Raw genomic sequence first — 22,241 nt, forward strand, 5'->3', positions numbered from 1 at the left:
TCGAGACCAGCCTGGCCAACATGGCAAAACCCTGTCTCTCCTAAAAATACATAAATTAGCTGGGTGTGGTGGCAGGCACCTGAAATCCCAGCAACTCAGGAGAATCTCTTGAACCCGGGAGGCAGAGGTTGCAGTGAGCCAAGATCGTGCCATTGCACTCCAGCCTGGGCAACAAGAGCAAGACTCCATCTCAAAAAAAAAAAAAAAGTACAATAACAACAAAAAAAGTACAATAACAAACTGGTTTGAGAAGCAAACCAGTTTGTCTAGTAGATTCAACCCTGTCAGGGGTTGGGGCAGAAATATCTGGAAGTATCTAGAAACATCTGGAAGATGGAGGTCTGTCCAATTCCTGGGACTGAGGAAAAGCACTGAAGAACAACTTCAGTCATGAGCTCATCAGATGCCGCCTCCTCGGATCTGCAGAGCAGAGGGATGTGACAATCAAACCTTGCTGTCACAGCACTCAGTTTAGGGATGGCCTACAACTAGTTCCTCTAACCATCTATTCCTAAGCAATTTTGTGTATTGAAAGGTAAAAGTAACATTTGATAACATCGTCGTTATTATTATGAGATGGTTATTATAGTCTCGTAATTATTAACAATTCTAGCATTTTCTCACCATTTACCATGGGTCAGGCACAGGGCCACAATGTAAGCCTCTAATGCTCATAACAACAGAACAGGAGATACGTGTTATTACTATAACTATTTTATAGATGAGAAAACTGAGGCTCAAAGGGCTACTTGATCAAACTAATCCAGTTTAGAAAGACAGATCTGGAATCTATATCCAGGTAGTCTGGTTCCAAGAATTTTTTCTTTTATTTTATTTTCTTGTAAAGATATGGGATCTTGCTCTGTCACCCAGGCTGGAGTGCAGTGGCAAGATCCTAGCTTACTGCAGCCTCAAACTCCTGGGCTCAAGGGATCCTCCTGCCTCAGCCTCCAGAGTAGCTGGGACTACTGGCGTGTATCACCACCTCCAGCTAATTTTTGTATTTTTTTGTAGGTCTTGCTCTTCTGTCCAGGCTGGTCCTGAACTCTTGGGCTCAAGAGATCCTCCTGCCTCAGCCTCTAGAATAACTGGAACTACAGGTGTGCACTACCCCTCCCATTAATTTATTTTTAATTCTCATGGAGGCTGGGTCTTGCTATGTTGCCCAGGCTGATCTGGAATTGCTGGGCTCAAGCAGTCCTCCCACCTCAGCCTCCCAAAGTGCTGGGATTACAGGCGTGAGCCACCATACCCAGTCCGGGAATCCTTTCTTTTAACGCCTATGCTACTCTACCTTTTTCCTACAAGATAGTAAATAAGAGAGATTCTGCTCTTTCCACATCCCCCTGAACTCTGATGTCTGTTTGGATCAAGACGGAGAAATGTGGTTTACCAAGAGACTCTGCAAATATGGGGCCTCTTTCTGAGCCACATGGGGTGAGCAGCCTTCAGGTCACAGGACACTGCTGCCGGCATCTGGAAGGGCCACTCTGTGCGAACGTGCTCAGGGCAGCCCTGCGTTTTTTACAGGAAACATCTCAGTTAAATATGCAAGCGTGTTTAATTGCAGGGGCTCAGGCAACTTGTTTATCTTCCTTAAACACTGCCAGGGTGGCTCTCGTTTGTTATCTGGGGTGTGAAATGGAGGCTGACAACAATTAATACCTCCTCCCAGGCAGCTCGGCGGCGCTCTGACGGGAAGCTGTGTACTTCCGAGCAGGCGGCTGAGGAGGTGGCGGGCCGAGCCGTCACTCAGGATCCGAGGGGGGAAGAGTGACAGCGGCAGCTGACCGCCCCTCCCGCCGCCTCCTGAGAGGCCCCCATGATAAAGCATCCTGCTTTGTGGTGTAATCAACTTGCCATACATGCATTACCTCCTAATGAGCGCCGTGTTTAAACAAGTGTATAGAACACATCTGTCCGGGCCTTGGGACTCGAGGCTGTGTGACCAATTTCAGCATCTGAAAGTTAAATTAATGGTAAAGGGTTTAATTGTGAGTAAACAATACCACATTAAGGAGCAGTAAACACAGCAGTGGGGACCCACCGACCCGCTCTGCCATCACAGATGCGGCCGCCTCCATGTGACCGTTAATAGTCCCCACCGCCTGGACGTTCTGACAGTGCCCTGAAGCCCATTTGTCATCTAAATGGTCCGTCCCCTTCTCAAACATCATTTTGGCCCAGAGTCCATTCATGGGGCCTGCCGGGTGTTCCTGGGAAGATGGGCAGAAAATCCCAAGGCAAGTGGGAAAAGCCTGGTAAAGTTCCAGCTTCTCCATGGAGGTGCGGGAGGGGGGCGAGGGGGACACATATTCCCTGATATCCAGGCAACCAGAGTGGGTCCATAGGAGTGAGTCTGCCTTAGACTCCAGGCTTCAATGGCAATGATTCCAAAACCTGGTTTTAAAACACCCTAGGGTGTCGCCAATGAACAAAGGCTGCCTCAAAACCAAATTAAGTTCCCTTTAATTAAAGATCGTAACATACCCCACAGAACACTCTGTCACGGCAGGGGAAGGAAGAGGCTGTCACATAAAATAAATAGGGTTCCGCAACTCACAAAAATTAAGCATCTCACAGCGAGAGCTCTGCACTTTGCTGATTTGTGAACAGCCATCCTCATTGCCACCTTGGAAACCGCTTGTGAGAGGCAGAGTGACGATAAAAGAGAGAGTGGGTTTCTTCCCATAGGAGCCAGGCACAGGTCTTTTCCGTCACTGGCCAGGTTGGAAGCCATCTCCATGGACCAGGCCCTCAAATAGGGAGTTCTAGTCCAATCACAGGAGCATGGGCTGTGCCTTCCTAAGAGGGGCTGGCCTGTCCCTCTGCATTTGCAACTGTCCCCATCTCAGAGGGCCTGTATCTCAGCCACAGAGAACATTCCTCTTGTTTCCCTTCCTTGTAATCTGGGCAAAGGGGGTGTGCCATGCGGCCCAGCCTGTCGCAGCAGAACACTGAACTGGGGGCTGCTGGGATTGAAGCCTCAGCTATGAACAGAGCAGCCCTGTGCCTGCTCTCAGTGCACGGTTCCTGGAGACCCCCTGAGATAGAGCATTGATCATGGCCAAGATCAAGCATGGAAGGTTCCAGCCTTCAGGCTTCTCTCTCTTTTTCTCTCTCTCATCCTTTAAATGTAGACTGATGTGGTTTCAAAGACAAAATAGTCTCAGGATTACACACCTAGACTCGAGTCAGAATCCAATCCTGGCTCTACCACTTTCACCTGTTTGAGCCTCAGTGTGTTCATCTGTGAAGTGAGTACATGTCAAAGGCTTTGAACAGTGTGCGGCCCAGGGTAAACACTCATTAAATGTCAGAAGCTATTATGACTTGGGCACGGTGGTTCACATCTGTAATCCCACCACGGTGGGAGGCCATGGAGGAAGGATTGCCTGAAGTCAGGAGTTTGGGACCAGCCTGGGCAACATAGCAAGACCCCATCGCTATAAAAAAAAAAAAAAAAAATCAGCCAGGCATGGTGGTTCACGCCTGTAATCCCAGCACTTTGGGAGGTGGGCGAATCACAAGGTCAGGAAATCAAGACCATCCTGGCCAACATGGTGAAACCCCATCTCTACTAAAAATACAAAAAAATTAACTGGGCCTGATGACACATGCCTGTAGTCCCAGCTACTTGGGAGGCTGAGGCAGGAGAATTGCTTGAACCCAGGAGGCAGAGATTGCAGTGAGCCGAGATCGTGCCACTGCACTCCAGCCTGGCGACAGAGTAAAACTCTGTCTCTAAAAACGAAAATAAAATTCAATTAAAAAATTAAAATAAAATGAGAACATATTTTGATGGGCATGTGATGGATTCCCCCCCAATCCCCTGCTTTTTTGCTTTTTTTTTTTTTTTTTTTTGAGATGGAGTCTTGCTCTGTGGCCCACGCTGGAATTCAGGGGCATGATCTTGCTCACTGCAACGTCTGCCTCCAGGGCTCAAACGATTCTCCCACCTCAGCCTCCCGAGTAACTGGGATTACAGGCATGCACCACCATGGTCAGCTAATTCTTATTCTTATTATTATTATTATTATTATTATTTTTAATAGAGACAGAGTTTCACTGTGTTGGCCAGGCTGTTCTCAAACTCCTAACCTCGAATGATCCACCTGCCTCAGCCTCCCAAAGTGCTGGGATTGCAAGCGTGAGCCACCACGCCCTGCCTGGAGGCCCCTGTTGATAACACCTAATCAAACTGACTTGTAGGAACAGCTCGAGGAAAAGTGGGACCACTTTTGCATCTGTCTCACCCCAAGGTTGCTGAGTTCGGCCAGGGCATGGATAGAGATTTTTCTTTGCACTTCCAGGTCCACTTATCTCAGAAGCCAAGTGAATACAGCAGCCCCAGGCCCTTGGAATACTGGCTGCTTGACAGGAAGGTAGATTCAACATCGCTGCTGCTGGTTATAGGGAGATCATCCACAACTGTTCAGACTTCAGGTCTCCGTTCCCACCAGGAGGCTCAGCATATTCCCACCTCACGAAACCAGCTAACTGCCAGCACAAGCTCTCTAGCTCCGAGTCGACTTTTCAGTGCTACATTTCTTAGAAAGTTTTCCCAACACGTTGGCTGCTTTTGTATGTCCGAAATACAGGTGAGCTCGAATTTCTATTCCTCTTGCCAATGAGTTTTTTACTAACCCTTAGTGGTTTTCTATATTTGGGCTGGGCAAATCAGTCTGCCTCTCAGAGACTCCAGAATTTCTAAATAGGAAGGGTCTAGTGGTAACAAACTCATAGAAGGAGGCTGCTAGGGGACCTGTCTAGATCTGTGTGGCAAGCCCAAATCTGACTTTGATTTTTTTTTAGGCAGGTAGAGGTGGGAGTGGGTTTGGGAGAGAAAGATGTCAATGACTGGGATTGCCAAAGAAGCCTCTTCTTTCTCCTTCCTCTTCTAGGCCACCAGTTAGTGCCAATAGACAGAAGGTCTGGTTTCTTCAAAAGAAACACAGGAAATTGTTTCCTGGTTTTGCCACGGGGATTGGGTCACAGAGTGCCACCTAAATGGTATTACCCTATTTGTGGTTTGATACAATCATCTCTTGGTTTGAAATTTATTCGTGGTATGACTTGTGTCTCCCCTTGTTCCATCTCTGACACCCAAGCCCATGAGATGACAACTCAGGCTGAGATGTCCCATGTGTCACAAAGGAGTCCTTCAGTATTTCTAGGAATAGTTGGAACCAGCACTCCCTCCCCTACCTGGACCTGGCACCTTCTCTACTCTTGTCAGTTCTACACTAATCACAGGAAGAAGGTGGAATTAGTCCAAGCTGGGTTTTCAGAAATAACTTGTAGACATGCAACAGATGTTTATAACCCTCAGAAGCGGAAGGAAACTTGGAAACCCTCTCTTCGGTGATTTTTTTTCTAATGATTGTCTCTGCCATGAAATTCTAACTTCGAATGAAATCTTTGGCAGGAGCCCAGGGCTGTTCTGTCAAGGTTCAGCTGCAGGACCAGAGCCCCTTCCACCTAAACCCCACTCCTATCCTGATGCTTCCTGAGGCACATCTGCTGTGGTTTCTCACCAGAGAACAGTCTGCAAAATCACTGCACCTTGTCCAACTCCATTTTCCAACTGAGAAGACTTGGCCCAGAGAAGGGCACAAACTTAAGGGAAGTAACATAGCAATCAGACAGAAAGACATCCCCAAATATACCTACTACGGTCCTGGGAGAAAATAGAGACTCATCCCCAAATATCATCATCCTCATCATTCTCTGTAGCCCAATCAAATGATGCTCCAGGCCTGAGATTTTATCCAATGAACACTCTGTACATCTTTAAAAGAGATATGTATTTGTCTTCTTCTCCCTTCCTTTTAAAAAAAAAAAAAAAAAAACACAGGCCCCAGATCCAGTCATTCTAAATAGGAAGGAAAAACATAATCCATTGAGGAAATGGATGCTGTTTCTCTCCCTCCTCTGTGACTTCAGTTTGCCTTTAAAGCCCATTTTCACCATTTATTGATTTTAGTTTTCTACTTGTCTATGAATGACAACTTGAATTAAGACAACATAAGCTGAAAAGCCACTAGGCAGTGCTAAATGGACAAGCTGCACTTCGTGGCAGAATGTTTCATGACCGTGCCGCCTTCTGCTTAGCCCCATTCTCTGGAGGGGCTGTGGGCAGACCGACCCCCGTCTGGCCGCCTGGCATGGGGACTGGTTGCGTCAGATCGGAGCTCTGAGATAAGGGTGAGCCAGGCCATGGTCATCACCACTGCGAGCCTCAAAGCCTCTTTACTGACCTGGAGGAGATCTGTGTATCGGAGGGGGCCAAGTCGTTCAACAGCACTTCCAGAAGAGGCCAAAGATCTGTCCCTACTTCAGCCTCCACTGGGCAGAAAACGAAGCCTATTTGCTCTAGGCCCTTCAGACTCACTCTTGGAGAAAGAAAACTCACCGAGTCAGCCCTTATGTGACTCCACTCTCCTCTCTTCCAAACCTCCTTGCTTTGGACAAATATTTGACAGAAAATGCCCTTTTACGATGTCTTAAAAGTTAAAAAAAAAGGATGCATCTTATCCTTTAATCTGTATTGTAAATAAAAAATATTAACACAAACCCTTTAACCCAGAAATTCTACTTTTACAAATCCATCTTAAGAACGTAATCAGGTAAGTACCTCATGTTTCTATCAGGACATTTATCGCAGCGCTCTTTCTAATAGACAAAAGTAGAAACCACCTAAACACCAAGCAAGAAGGGACTGGCAAATACAGTAAATCTAGTCAATTCAATATTATTCAGTCATTTCAAGTGATGATGCCAAACAATACTTATTCACATGGCAAGATGTTTACAATGTACGTTACTATGTAAATAAGAAAAATAAGAAATAATACACGTAGCTCCCTTCTTAAATTTTTTTAAATTTTCCTGGATATCTTTCTATTGTTATTTGCATAAGAAAAAGAATAAAAATTGAGGTAGGCCAAAATGTGAAGATTTGGTAATGTTTCACCCCTTTTTTTTTTCTTGAGACCAGGTCTCACTCTGTCATCCAGGCTAACTTGCAGTGGCACAAACTGATCTCGGCTCACTGCAACCTTTGCCTCCTGGGCTCAAGTGATCCTCCTGCCTCAGCCTCCCAAATAGCTGGGACCATAGGCTCAAACCACCACACGCAGCTAATTTTTTGTATTTTTTGTAGAGACAGGATTTTACCATGTTGCCCTGGCTGGTCTTGAACTCCCGGCTCAAACAATCTGCCACCTAGGTTTCCCAAAGTGCTAGGATTACAGGCATGAGTCATGCGCCCAGCCTTCAATCTTTTCTGACTGATTTGCGAATGTATTGATTTATAATCAGGAAAAAAATGATAATGTGATTTTCATGGTGGGTAGGTGGAGTTGGGCGAGCCAAAAACATGACCTTGAATAGTGCTCCGAGCTGTCCAAGGTCACCCCAAGAGCATTCCCGTTGGGCCATACTGGGACCTGCTTCCTCTCCATCAGCAGCAATACAGCCTGTGCAAGGCGTTGCCTACATCCTCATTACTTCCAACACCCAGTGGCAGGTTCTGTACAAGCTGCGCTCATTTAGAAAGCCCACTCTTACACTAACTACTGGAAGCAGAAAGTTGATGAGCATTTTTTCTTTTGACCAAATGGGCAGAGAAGACAAAGACCCAGGAAAGGAGGTGAAAAGAGAGAGAGTTTGACCCGACATCACACCATGCACCAAGAGCCAAGCTCATCCCAATGGCTTCCTCGCATTCCCAAAATCAGAGGATCCTGCCTGAGAGTCACATTCCCAAAACCAGAGACTCCTGCCTGAGAGTCAAACCCATGAAAGACCTCTGCCATTTAAGAAGCTCCTGATCTCTTGAGGCCAGGAGTTTGAGACCAGTCTTGACAACATAGGGAGACCCCATCTATACAAAAAAATTCAAATATTAGCTGAATGTGGCAGCACGTTCCTATAGTCCTAGCTACTCATGAGGCTGAGGCGAGAGTGCTTAAGCCCAGGGTTCAAGGCTGCAGTGAGCTACGATTGTGTCTCTGCGCTTCAGCTTGGGTGACAGAGCAAGACCCTGTCTAAATTAAAAAATAAAACAAATAAAATTAAAGGTATAAAGGTGTTCCTGAGAAAATAGTTCTAACCCACTCTGGGGTCATGGACAAATGTGAGAATCTAATGGAAACTCTAACCCTCTCCCGAAAAATACATGTAAACATAATTGTGTACACATTTCAAGGGGATTATGGGTGGAGCATGGTCCTGAGTGATCACAGGCCGGGAACTCATGGGGAGCTCCACTCCCTGGGGTAGGAGGGTGCAGGTCTCCATTTTCAGCCCAGCCCCAGCCTCGGGTTTTGATAAGGGCTTCTCTCCACTCTTCATCCACTCCCATACTCATCACCAAGTTCCAAACTCCTTGAAGACAGGACATAGAGACTTCCTGGAGCAGCCCATGTGATGGGGAGATGGGGGAGTGGGCAGTGAGCGGAAGGCGTGGAGACAGCAAGGTCCCCACCAGGACACCTCTGCTCCAGAGAAGGAGGGTGCCATCTTGTGACCCCAAGCCTGCCTGGCAGGACTTCCTCAAAAGCAAGGACATCTTCTGTGTTTCGCAAGGGTGTTAAAGGAGGTAATTAAAGGGTCCTACAAGTCAGACCTCACACACACAGATGGGAGGCCCTGCTTTTCTGATCCTCTCAGCTGGTACAGAACTGAGGCCGGCAACAAAAGGTGTTAATCGCCGGATGAGGAGTCCATGCTGATAGATGACCCCTTATGGTGATCACTCTTGTGCGAATGGCAAATAGGTTTGATCAATTAGATTTTAATGTAAAGTGGGGCCTGGGGGGGGAAAACAGCAACCAGGAGAGGGAAGACCCTTTGTTGCTAATGTGTCTGAAAAAAGCACTTAATTGAGGTCATAATAATATTAGCAGTTCTCATCATCAATCATCTCTGCTCTCTCTCTCTCTACTCTCTCGACCAAGTCCTGTCTGGGCCAGAGAATATCAAGATTTCTTTCATTCTCAAAATGTTTTCTAGCTACAGGCTTTATATGTAGAAATAGACGACTGTAAAGATAGAAGTTTGCAATAAGATATAATTTAACCCTCTCCCATCCTTCCTTGCTCCAGTTAAAAAAAAAAAAAAAAAATCATTCTCATTGAAACAGTAGCGAACTACTTTTGCTTAAGAAATCTACCAGGAGAAAAACAATTTTTATTCTTGCATGATTTAGTACCCTAAAGAATGACATAAATTCGGTCTTTTCACATGCCTTTGGTCACCTGTGGTTTTGTTATCTCTTAAAGCAAAAAAAAGACAGCGAGAGACAATGTGTGCCAAATGAATGTATAATTGTACAATTAAAGATGCTAGCTCCAGTGTTAAAATTTAAAATGTATTAGTCTCATAAAACCGCCTCATTAGTCTCTGTGTCTTAAAGGACATACTTGTCCATAATGAGGCGAATGCAGGAAATGGCGCAGGGTGAGAGCAAGGGGAAGAGGGGACAGCGGAGCTGGCTGCCATTTCGTTTTTCAGAAAGGGGGAGGAAAAACACTTAATAAAGATAATTGGGCTGGTAGTGTCTGTTCCCATCTGGAATCGCAACTCAGACAGACCCCGGGGCAGACCATCGGTCATTAACCAGGAAAATAACCTATTTGGAAGGGATCCGTTTGTTTTATAAACGATGCTCCACTTTAGAACAGCTTAACCGCAATCATAATAAAAGTTCCTCGAAACCCCAGCCAGGGGATGGTGCTGAAATATCGATCCGGCTTCTGCTGCTGATGGCCGGACTTGGCTTCCGCCCTGCTTGCAGGAAACAGCTTTTGAAGTTTTGCTCTCCCCCTCCCCACCCCTTTTTAAGTCTAAATAGAATTTAAACTGCCCTTCGGTGATCAGTGGCTATTAGCAGCATTGGTTAGGAAACACGGAGTCATGGGGTCAGGAGAGGCGGCCCAGGTGGAGGGTGGAAGCAGGGAGAGAGGAGGCCCCAAGCTAAGGGGAAGAGAGAGGTCAGCTGTGAGCTCAGCATGGTGGGAAAAGGATTGCTGCAGTGGGGCCGCCCTGGGCTGCGAGGCATCCAAGGGACAAGGACTGGGAAGAATTAATGCACCCAACCCCCACCCCCAGCCCCAGCCTGGCCACAGCGCTCCCCCCAAAACACACACACACACACACACACACACACACACACACACACACACACACACACACACACCATACAAGGCAGAAGCATTCAGAAAAGTCATTCATCAAGGCAGAACTGGAATCGTATAGATTAAGGCAGCAAGGAGAAGTCTAGCGCCTTATCCGACTGCCCTGATGGTGAAGACGAGAGGGAATAATTACTGTAATTGGAAAAAAGGTTTCAATGGCAAAGCTCCTCTGATCCACCTATTTCCAAGGAAGGTTGCACTTAGCTGCTTAGGAGGGCGTGTGAAAGTGGGGTCTTCTGAGACAAAGGGAAACAGGGAGGAGGAGCCATAACCCGCATGGAACCTGCCTTTTAAGGAAAATGAGGAATCCAGGCTCTGAAGGATCCACGTCTATTTCAGCGTTTCTCAACTGGGGTGATTTTGTTCCCCTGTGAGATATCTGGCAATGTCAGGGGACATCTGAAGTCGTCATAACTGGGGATGAAGTACTGCTGGCATCTGGTAGGTAGAGTCTGGGATGGTGCAAACCCTACAACACACAGGACAGCCTTGCCACCCCCGCGTACACACACACACACACACAGTTCCAAATATAAGCAGTGTCCAGGTCAAAAGCCCTGGTCTACTCAAATCACACTCACCGAGTAAAGATCCTACTCTTTGCTCCACTCTGTTCCCAGAATGTCGGTTCCCGCCCTCATACCCCACTCCCTCTCCTCCCCTTTAGTGCCACTGGTTAACATGTTCCAGAGAAACATCTTCCCTTACAATGTCTTAAGAATGACATTCCAAACCAATTTCTTCCTTTAAGGCATTAGGTCTCAGTCTGCCAGCTAGAGGGAAAGAGAATGAGTGTTTAGGACTCAGCAGCAAGGACTTAGTGGCAAATCCTGATGGAACTTTGACTAGGCTCCTGGACCCGAAGTTAGCCTCAATGTTCGCCTCTGTAAAATGGGTATAATAATTTCGCTGCCTCATAGGGTTGGAAGAAGAAAATGAGAAAACATTTAGCCCAGTACCAGGCATATGTTAAGTGCTCAAAAAGGAATCGAGTGAGGGAGAGAGAGAGAGATTTCAACTGGTGTCAGGCACCATGGCAGCCAATGGTCACTACCGCCCCAAACCCCACGGGAAGAGGAGAACGTCCATCACTATGAAGAAATGACTGCCATTTTCTAATTAAAAAGAATGAAGCTACTGCACAAAGCTCTTTAGAACTATCAGCCCCCTCATCTGCAAAGCTTAAGTGTCTGTCTAAGCAGAGCCCCAGTCACCTTTCCCCCCATTTCCCTACCTTGATTCTAGAAAGAGAAGGGGGGGCAGGGCAGGGCCTTACCAAATTTCTCCCCGCACACTCAACTGTTTCCTCCTGACAGCATTTGACTGTGCTTATTATTTCCAGCAAAGCCCTTATCATTTTCAATGTGAATTTCAAATCACACTGATCCAGCCCTTCTTAGCTAAAGTCAGCTTTATCAACCACAAGAGATGTGGGATTTGAGAGAGATCTGAGTAAATTCACATTGTTTGGATAAACTCATTCAGGGAGCTCAACAAATCAAAGCCGAAATGGATATGTATTCCAAGGAGACTGAGAACTGCTGGGGGAAAAAGGAGAAAAAAAAGAGTTGCCATTAACATTTTTATTTCTTAAAAAAAAAAAAAAAAAAAAAACACATAGCAATCCCTTTTTAATGAGCGTGTTCACAACCTCTCTTTGAACCTTTACCAGGGCTCCTTAGGACACCAGGTGAAGTGATAGGAGCTGCGAGGTTGTTGACAAGGGAAGCAAGTTGTTGGAGAAAATCGCTTCACCGGCTGCCCCCACCTCCCAGCTTTGGTCAGCGAGGCCGCTATCAAATATGGTAATGGGTGAATTTATGCATTATCCCATAATTTAAGGAACTGTGTGTATCATGTATATTTAAAACTATTTCTCTGTAGTTTTAATTATCTCAGTCTGCAGGGGCAAAAAGAAAAAAAGCAGGCAGCTCCCTTGCCTGAGACCAAAATGAAAGCGTTTGCCTGCTGACAGCTAGGACGTCTGTCCTAGCTGGTTGAGATTTCCTATAAAATTTGCATTGGAAAGGCAGCTTTAAGTATACTTAAAATAAAAAAGGGGCATTTGCATCTAATTTGCTACACTTGCAGTATTAGAGTTTTATCTGAATAAAGACACGTCAACTGGATTTATATAGTTAAGCTGATAGCTGGGAAAGTCAACAGCAAAAACATCAGCTAAATTCAACAAAGTTGGAGAGCAGCTAATACTATTTACATGTTGTTGTGGGGGTTTTTTCCCCTCCAGTGATGACTTTAAAACTATAGCAAATTATCTTCTTTTTACACAAGTCTGGTAATTACAAGGTTTTAATGAAAGGCATCTTTATAGATGGACCCCTATTCCCCCACCCCCCTCCCAGTGCACCCAAGAGTGTTTATAAAATGGTGTGATTATAAAATGTGGTGTCATTGTGAATTCCAGCAGCTTTGGACTCAGGCAGGTCTTGATTCGAATCCTGACTCAGCCACCCACTGGCTGTGTGACCTCAGGTTTAGTACTTCTTGACCTTAGTTTCTTCATCTGAACAATGGGTACCATGTTGGTTGTTATCCAGGGGACACTATAGTTGTGTGGTCTGTGGGCTGCCCAAAGGTGCTCAACCAAGGCCATTGGGGGCTGAGATCCAGTCCGTATCACTTGACCACATCTCGTTCACACTCACATGTTGTGTGGTTAGCAGCCTGATCCAACCTCAAGGAGGCTATGAGCTTTAAAATCGGACGATATAAGCTAAGGACTAGAGTAGCATCTGCTACATGGTAACTGCTGAGAGAAAGTTAGCATGAGGATGCTAATGATGACAATGATGACAAAAATGATGATGATGATGATGATATGTCAATGAAATGTCACACCGCTGACGTAGCTCCTATTCCAGACGAAGGACTTCAGCATTCCTCCGCTCATTTTCACCAATTGCCGTTCAATTTCACCATCATCAAGGCCTGTCCTATAAGAGGCAGAATCTGGTGCAATCCAGCCCCAGGTGATTCTCTCTGTTCCACAGATTGGCCCCATGACCCCAGCATGGGAGGAGGCAGGGGTGTGCCCGATGCCTTTTAAATTTGGAATGCCACTGCTTGGAGTACAGTAAATCCCAGGCTCTCAGCACAGCCTCGCACAGCTGGGAACAGATTCCTGCATGCCTGGAGGCCTCTTCGAAGGCTACCTTTTCTCTGCCCTCTGCCAGCTTTGAAGGAACTACCCACACAAGAAGGAAGGGGACACGACGCCCCCCTGTGTTGGCTCCCCGGCCTCACTGTTTCCCGAGAAGCCCACTGAGCCACTGCCCAAAAAGTCACGCTCCCAAGAGCCCTGCTGCCTCTCTCCACGGGAAAAGAGGAGGAGAGGGACTTCCACCAGGAAGTTCTCTGAGCAGCACCACTGTCCTTGGAGCTCTGCCCTAGACTCCCATTTCCCTCCTTGCCTCGGAGTCACCCTGGCTGCTAATTGGCCATCCCCTTACCATCAGAGTCTACTGGGGCAAGTCACTTTCCCACCCAGAGCCTCCGTTTTCTCATCTGTAAAATGGGAGAAGTAAGAATACCCACGTGGCAAGGTTGTTGTGGATTGCAGAGCGCTTACTGTGGCATGCAGAGTGTGATAAATAGTAGGTGGTGGCAAATCACAGAGAAGAGGATAAGCCAACCTTGTACCAAGTCCCAGCCATGGAGAACCGGCCCCTACCACTCAGCCGAAGACCAATGGCCAAAGTCCTGACCACGGCTGGCTGCGCTAGGCCCACCTCCATCCATTTCAGGGACAGGTCATAGAGCCCCTGCTTGGGTTAGATGTCTGCATGGATGGGAGGAAAAGGGTTCCCACCCACTCAGGCCAGCCAAAGCCTACCATCTGGGGACACCAGCCCACTGGCTGCAGGTTTCAGTGTTTTAGCAGAAATAAATGTTAAAATTCATTGCCATTTCACAGAGCAAGATGTGCAGGTCAAGAAGTCAATGCCACCCAGCTGACAGCTTCATGTTGGCACATGGGCTGATGTCACCAGGCAAGGATTCTGCTATTTAAACACAACAAGCAGTGTGATTCCAATACTATATCCCTTACCCCAATAAGCCCAGTGTCCTGTTATCCCCAAGCAACAAAGTAACATCTCAGAATGGGGCTTGGAGCATCCCCAAGGTGATGTACAATGGGAAGCAAACCAAAAAGGGCAGGTATTGAGGTGGATGCATGCCAGGGACAGGGTTCATCATAGCTCATTTCCCCTCCACTCCTAGGTTGGGCCTACCCCCCAACAATTCAGACTGAGACAAGAATCCAGGTGCACATGTTGATTTGGAAGGTGACCTCAGGAAGCACAGTGAGACGGCAAGGAAGTAAGACAAGGAGGAAGAAACGTCTTTGCAGGGTGCATTAAGGAGCAGTTTCCCAGGATGGACAGCTGGGCTTAATCTTGCTGGCAACCCTCTGAGAGGCTGCAGAAGACAACACAGAATGGTCCCACCAAGGGGAAAGAGTCTGAGGCATTTACCCGCCATCTCCCAACCCTCTTTGGGTGAGGGTCTTTCTTGAAACTTTAATTTTCCAAACTGTTCCTCTTGCAGTTCTCAAGAACATTCTCAGGCAGAGCCTGAGATGCAAAGCCATTGGCAAGTAGGGGAACTAACAACAGGGGACCTCTCAAGTGGGCCAGGGGGTTATAGTCAGCACCCCAACAATGTCTCCTGCACTCCAGGAAGCTCTCCAAAGCCGCTATTCTTCATATCCCCATTGTGCAGGTGAAGAAGCTGAGACTCAGGGAGACTCATAGTCACACAGGTGGAAGGTGGAAAAGCTGGGACTTGAGCTCAGGCTCTGACCTGGTGGGCTACACCACATGTCCCATGTCACACTCTCCAAACAGAATGCAATGAAAAATGATGTACGATGAAAATGAACTCTAATGGCATTCAAAAAAAGGAAAATAAGAATAAAAAAATTATCGGAATAAAATAACTCCTGTCTCATTACCATGAAACAAGTGCTTGGCACACAGCAAATGCTCAACAAGAGTTAGTTTCTATACTTCCAACTCTTTGAACCTCTTTTCTAACTAATATGCAAGCAATCACCCATTGGAGGAAAAGGCACTGGCTCAGAACTAGGAGCCTGGCACACTCCTCCCCAGCAAGTGGGACAAATGCCGCAGAGATGAAGGCACTCCAGATCCCCATCCCTAGTTCCTGTTCACCCAGCTCTGGAACCCAGGAGTCCAGATCCCAACCAGGAAAAGGCCAGAGGGGACTGCACCATGGAGCCCACCAGACCAAACTAGGTTGGGGAGTGGGGCTGGGAGAAAAATAAAGAGGGATCAGGACACCCAAAGCGGGGAGGCACACCATGGGAGCATTCCCTGGATGACTCGGGAAGCCTAGTTATGAAGCTACACTCAAAGAACCTCCCTTTGTAATAGCCTAATGGCCTGAAATGTTCCATCCACCAAGATTTCTTCCCCTGGGATGTTCCCTACGTCTGAACTGTCACATTTATGATATCTGAAGATGCTCAATTCAGCAAATGACACCTTTCCATGTGGCCATCTCTACCTCCCAAAGAAGCCAGTGAGACAGCCTAATCCTGTGTCCAGCCTGGATCCTAGCTCTAAAGCTTGGCCGTTGTTTGCCCTGCAGGCACCAGCCTTGGCAACTGACCAGGTCCTCTCAATAATGTGATTGCTCTATTGGCCCTGAGACCTGGAGTGAAACCCAAGCCATCCTGGACACCAACTTCAGCAAGTGTCATATTTACTGACATAGGCACCAGGGTCACAGGACCTGGATCTAAATCTGCTTCTGCCCTGTATCAGTTGGGCAACTCTGGATGTGTTGCTCATCCTCTCAGAGTCTCAGTTTCCTCTTCTGTAAAATGGAGATTTTCCTGATTACTAACCTTGAGGGTTTATTTCTGGGATTAAATGAGATATTGCATATAAAGAGCTTGTTTACCTGGCCCAGCATGATAGCAGAATAGATGTTAAGAGAAAACCTTCCTGCTACATCATAGGCATACATACACAGATACGTTGGATACAATATTTTTTAAAATGCATGGGTGAGCTGGTAGGAAAATCAGGTGCAACCCTTGGAGGCCAGAAACAATGAGAAAGTACTCTCAGAAGCGGAGAGTAAGTAAGCATGAACTAGTGTTTGCGTGGGGAGCAGCTGCTAACACCTGGTGGACTTCAGCCTTTGTTTGTAAGGGTCTCTGATGTGTGGAGGGGTGAAGACAAGGCTTGGGAACCTAAGCAAGGTGGCTGTTTAGATTGGGACCCCCTGCATAAAGCCAGAAACGTGACCCCCCTCAGTGAGTTAATTAACACGAAAAACATCATCCCATACCTCAATAACGATGTTACTAGAAAAATAAAGGGAACAAAAACAAAAAGCCACCATTCCACACAGGAGAGATCATGGGACTTTTGCCAGTCTGCACTGTGAACTCCTACTCACAAGCTTAACTTGGGTTTGGGGTAAGAATCCATTTACCATACCTATGTATATAGCACCGAAAGCCCTAAGCCATTTGTTTTAACGTGGTCCTTTGCTGGTGACTAATCAGGAAGTCTGGCAAGAACAAATGCAAATTTTCTCTAGAGTCATGCCCAAGAAACTAGACGTCAAAAAATTTCTACAGATAAAGGGCCAGAGAACATGGCTTCACAAGCCCCACATCACAAAACCACAAGGGAACAAAGCACCATGAGAATAAGACGTACAAAGTCTGCAGATATTTACAGAAACACAAACAGAATACTAAAACCAAGCATGTTCCTCATGTTTTAAGAACTAAGTGAAACTCCTAGATGCCTAGATGTTGATAATACACACAACATTGATGAATCTTAAAAACTTACTATTGGCCAGGTGTGGTGGCTCACACACCTGTAATCCCAGCACTTTGGGAGGCCAAGGCAGGCACATCACTTGAGGTCAGGAGTTCAAGACCAGCTTGGCCCACATGGTGAAACCCTGTTCCTACTAAAAATACAAAAATTAGCCAGCTACACAGGAGGCTGACACAAGAGAATCACTTGAACCCAGAAGGTGGAGGTTGCAGTAAGCAGAGATTGCACCATTACAACTCAGCCTGGGTAATAGAGCCAGACTTTGTCTCAAAAAAATAAAAAACAAAAAATAAAAAAACATACTATTGAGTAAAGTCAGACACAAAAAAGTGCAATCATGTTATTCCATTTATGTAAAGTTGAAAACAGGCAAAACCATCTATGGTGTTAGAAACCAGAAGAGGCATTTCTGTGGAGAAAGTAGACGATGATAGGAGGAGCACATGTCAGTTTCAGAGATCCTGACCATGTTCTGTTTGTTCACCTTGGTTAGAGTCCTGTATGTATGTTCATTTTGTGAAAATTCATCAAGATGTAAACCTATGATTTTTACACTTTTCTCTATGTAATTTACACTTCAATTTAAAAGAAGAAATGGATGAATTAGATAAATTAGACACAGTTGAGGGGAAATTAGTGCCCCGGATGACAAGTTTAAAGGAAGTAGAGTAGTTCCTCCCTATCTGCGGTTTTGCTTTCCATGGTTTCAGTATATGCGCTATAAAACATAGTATATATAAAGTTTGGTACTATTCGTGGCTTCAGGTATCCACTGGGGGTCTTAGAATGTATCCCTAGTTAATATCCCCAACATGGGAGGACTACTGTTCAGACTGTAGCACAGTGAAAAATAGAGGTGAAAAGCTTGGAAGAGAGGTTAAAAAAACAGGGAAGTTAGAGGAAAATCATCTAACATACATCTAATTTGAGTTCCAGAAAGAGACTGTAGTGAGGGGGGACAATAGTCAACAAAAGTGGTTTGGGATTTTCCAAAATTGATGAAAGTCAGCAGTCCTGAGATTCAGGAACCCCAAGCTGAATAAATAAATAAACATTGACATCTAGACATACCTTAGTAAAAGAACACCAAAGACAAAGAGAAGATCTTAAAAGCATCTTGACATTTTAAAAAATTACCTGCTTAGGAAAATCGACTACAATAATAACTGACATCTCAACAACAATATAGTAATGGCACTCAATGAACATTGGATAAATAGAAACTATCATTATTAGTGCTTGTAATGGTAATGATAGTAGTAGAAGTATTCAAATCAGCTCTGCCACTGTGTTATTGAGGAACCTGGAGTAAGTCACTTAACCTTTAAAAGCCTTGGTTTCCTTGTCTTTATTTTTTATTTTTGAGACGGAGTTTTGCTCTTGTCGCCCAGGCTGGAGTGCAATGGCGTGATCTTGGCTCACTGCAACCTCCGCCTCCCAGGTTCAAGCGATTCTCCTGTCTCAGCCTCCCGAGTAGCTGGGATTACAGGCATGCGCCACCGTGCCCAGCTAATTTTTGTATTTTTAGTAGAGGCGGGGCTTCATCACGTTAGTCAGACTGGTCTGGAACACCTGACCTCAAGTGATCTGCCTGCCTCGGCCTCCCAAAGTGCTGGGATTACAGGTGTAATCACCATGCCCAGCCTCCTTGTCTTTAGAATAGGGTTTTAGTAAAAATGAAATAGTATAAGTATCTGGCAGTTAGTAAATGTTCAATTACTGTTGGCTACAAAATCTATCCCCTGTGAGGCCAGGGCAGGAATGATGAGAGTCACGTTCATCTCCAATTACTTATGGAGGCAACTACCCAGGATTCTGGTTTTATAGCTCAGTTTAGCTCTTTGCCAATAGAAAATATTTATATGGACAATGCCAGCCAAGGGCAGACATAAAAGGAAGTACCAGGAAAGAAAATTGAATGGAAACTGATTCCACAGAATTGGTCCCAGACCACTTTCATTGCTAGGGATCACACCTTCCTACACACCCACACCCAATATGCCTACGAGATAAAGAAACATGAACCTAATAATATTCCTGGCAATTATATTCTGCTTATCATTGCACAAAATGGCACACTATGACCATAGCGGAGCCTCACAGAGACCTTGTGAAGTTGGCAGATATGGTTAAGAAGAGACTCAAAAGGATGCATGACCTGTCCTGAGATGTGGCACACAGAAACAGCAGACTAGAGCTTGAATCCAGGGCTCCCGGCTTACCCTGCTGTCTGTCTTCTGGCGCCTAGCCTTGGACTCCTGGTGGCCTCCCCTGAAATCTTGAAATAAATGTCTCTTTCTCGTCTTTCAGGTGTCAGCTTAAATGTCCCTTTCACAGAGAATTTCTCCCTAACCAGTGCCTTCCAATGTAATTCTCTACACCACTGCACCCTTTTCACTTCTAAAACAGCACTCTTCGCTATTCCTCATTACATACTATTTATTGCCTGTTCCATTTAATGCCTTTCTTCACCAGTGCATTACCCAATTCCTAGCAGAGTGCCTGACACATGGTAGCCATTATATAATGATTGTTGAATGAATAAATGTAAGTTGAAGAAACTCACAAAGTTGGGTGAACTCATTTATAGTGTTTTCTCTAATTATATAAACAGAGCTTTTTTGTGGGGTTTTTTTGTTTGTTTTGTTTTGTTTTGAGGTGGGGACTTGCTTTGTCACCAAGGCTGGAGTACAATGGTGCGATCTCAGCTCACTGCAGCCTCCACCTCCCAGGTTCAAGTGATTCTCCTGCCTCAGCCTTCCAAGCAGCTGGAACTACAGGTGCGAGCCACCACACCCAGCTAATTTTTGTATTTTTAGTAGAGACAGGGTTTCGCCATGTTGGCCAGGCTGGTCTCGAACTTCTGGCCTCAAGCAATCCGCATGCCTCAGCCTCCCAAAGTGCTAGGATTACAGGGATGAGCTACCATGCCCGGCCTATATAAACAGTTATAGCACCGCTTAACAGGGATCAGAAACTAAATGTTCTATTTCTTCTTACAACCCTTCCCTATCCCACACTGAATAATCCCCACCAGACAAAAAATGAATAAAGAAAACATCTAATGAATATGACCATACATCTCTCCTGCATGCTGCCTTTCCTCATTCTGAACCACTCCTGGAAAGGAAGAACCAAGATCACTAAGAATTAGAATAAATCCATCCCTGGAAGCTCCACGAAGTCATTCAACAAAAAATCCACTGGGCACCTGGGTTGTGCTAGGTACTTGTGCTCAGTTCTGGGGATCAAGGAAGATGCAGCCACCGTCTTCCCAGTGGGGACGGGCATTAAACAAGCTATGAATATAAACTGCAATGTGGGCTGTAAACAGGAAAGCCACAGAGCAGTGGGGACTGGGCGAATCCCACCTGCCAGTCACCATTTTAAAAGCTTCTTCCTGCTTCTCTGCCTTTATTTTCTGGCTCTAGGACATTGCCAAACCTCGTTCTATCTCTGCGTACCAAGGAGGATACAGGAGAGAGGAGAGAGGGGAAGGAGGTGGAAATGCATTAAAACAAAAAAGAGAGAATGAAGCAGTGTAAGGTTGGTCACACATTTGTCATTAAGTCAAAGCTGAATGCCAGTGTTTGCGTGAGGTGGAATTATCTCATTCTTTTAGCCTGTGAGTCTCTGTGATCCACCAGTCAAGTATGTGATTGGATTCTGCCTCAACAAAACCTTAAATTACACACCTATTGTGCCCGAGCTAAGCCCAGTTTCACAGCGGTGAAGAAGGCATCTCCCAGCTTCCTCAGCAGTGTTCGATCCAGCGCCTGCTCTCATCTGCTGGTTGATGAATGAGTAATAGGATTAGAGAGTCTCATCTCAAGCCACACTGTGATTGTCATGTTGGGTGCAGGCACAAAGGCTGGGGTGATGGATAGGAGATGCACTGTGGAGATGGGCCTGGTTCCCCTCCCCGGTGGGCTATTGGTGGAGAGAACACCACTGCATCCTGGGAAGAGGCCTGCTGGCATTTACGAAGGGTTTACCATGGTCAGTGACTGTGGTCAGCACCTACAGAAGGTAGCTGTCTTATTGAATGCTTCCTGAGGGGCAGAAAGGGACCTGCCCAGTGTCTATTCCTCACTCCTGGATATAGGACCTCTAACATGATTTGGATACTTGTCCTCTCCAAATCCCAGGTTGAAATGTGATCCCCAGTGTTGGAGACGGAGCCTGGTGGGAGGTGTTTGGGTCACGAGGGCAGATCCTTCTTGAATGGTTTGGTGCCTGCCTGGAGGTAATAAGTGAGCTCTTGCTCTCTTCATTCACAGGAGAGCTGGTTGTTTACAAAGAGCCTGGCATCTCTCTTGCTCCCTCTCTCACCAAATGGCACGCTTGCTCCCCCTTCTCCTTCCACTACGATTGGAAGCTTCCTGAAGCCCGCACCAGACACAGATGCTGATGCCGTGCCTCTCGTACAACCTGTAGAATTGTGAGCCAAATAAATCTTTGATTTATAAATTACCCAGCCTCAAGTATGCCTTTACGGCACAGCAAAATGGACCAAGACCCCTGGCCCCATTTTTCCACTGGAAACCAACCAGTCCCCACTTTCAGGGAAGGTTCTGGTGAAGCTAACTCCAGCTCCCAGAGAGGACATGTGAGCAAGCCAAGCCAGGCAGAGCCACTGACATTCACCGTAGAACTGTCGCCAGTGCCACTGGGAGACAAGAAGCTCTTTCCGCCGGGCTGAACATTACACAGCGGGGGAAGAAGAAACGTCATTCACCTGGGGAGACGGGAGCAAGTTGGGCAGCGGAATTTGGAAAGGCAGGGTCTGTCTTCCCTTTCTGCTAACACCCCTACCTCTAAGGGGAAAGCCAGGTCTACGGCTTAAAGTTTTCAGTAAATAAAAGCCCACACATTCCCTCCTTGGCTCAAGATAGCCTGATATGGTGTGTTAGTCCATTTTGCCTCGCTCCACTGGAATACCTGAGACGGGGTAATTTATAAAGAAAAGAGGTTTCTTTGGCTCACAATCCTGCAGGCTCTACAAGAAGCATGGCATCAGCATCTGCTCAGCTTCTGGTGAGGTCTCAGGAAGCTTTTATTCACGGTGGAAGGTGAAGCAGGAGCAGGCATGTCACATGGCGAGAGTGGAAGCAAGAGGAGGTCCCAGTTTCTAACCATCAGATCTCACATGAATCATTACTGAGGGGAGGCACCAAGACATTCATGAGGT

At 46.2% G+C, this 22,241-nt stretch overlaps 1 long non-coding RNA gene across 1 annotated transcript; it reads left to right on the forward strand.

Annotated features, from left to right (window-relative positions):
• Nucleotides 1-4,314: 4,314 nt before the first annotated feature.
• Nucleotides 4,315-20,917, forward strand: LOC103880447. The gene is made up of 3 exons (XR_641476.3): nt 4,315-4,601; nt 11,875-12,007; nt 20,482-20,917. It is a non-coding gene; the product is annotated as an uncharacterized LOC103880447 (long non-coding RNA).
• The last annotated feature ends 1,324 nt before the right edge of the window (nt 20,918-22,241 follow it).

This window comes from Papio anubis, chromosome 18, assembly GCF_008728515.1.
Source record: "Papio anubis isolate 15944 chromosome 18, Panubis1.0, whole genome shotgun sequence".
In the NCBI taxonomy this organism is placed as follows: Eukaryota; Metazoa; Chordata; class Mammalia; order Primates; family Cercopithecidae; genus Papio; species Papio anubis.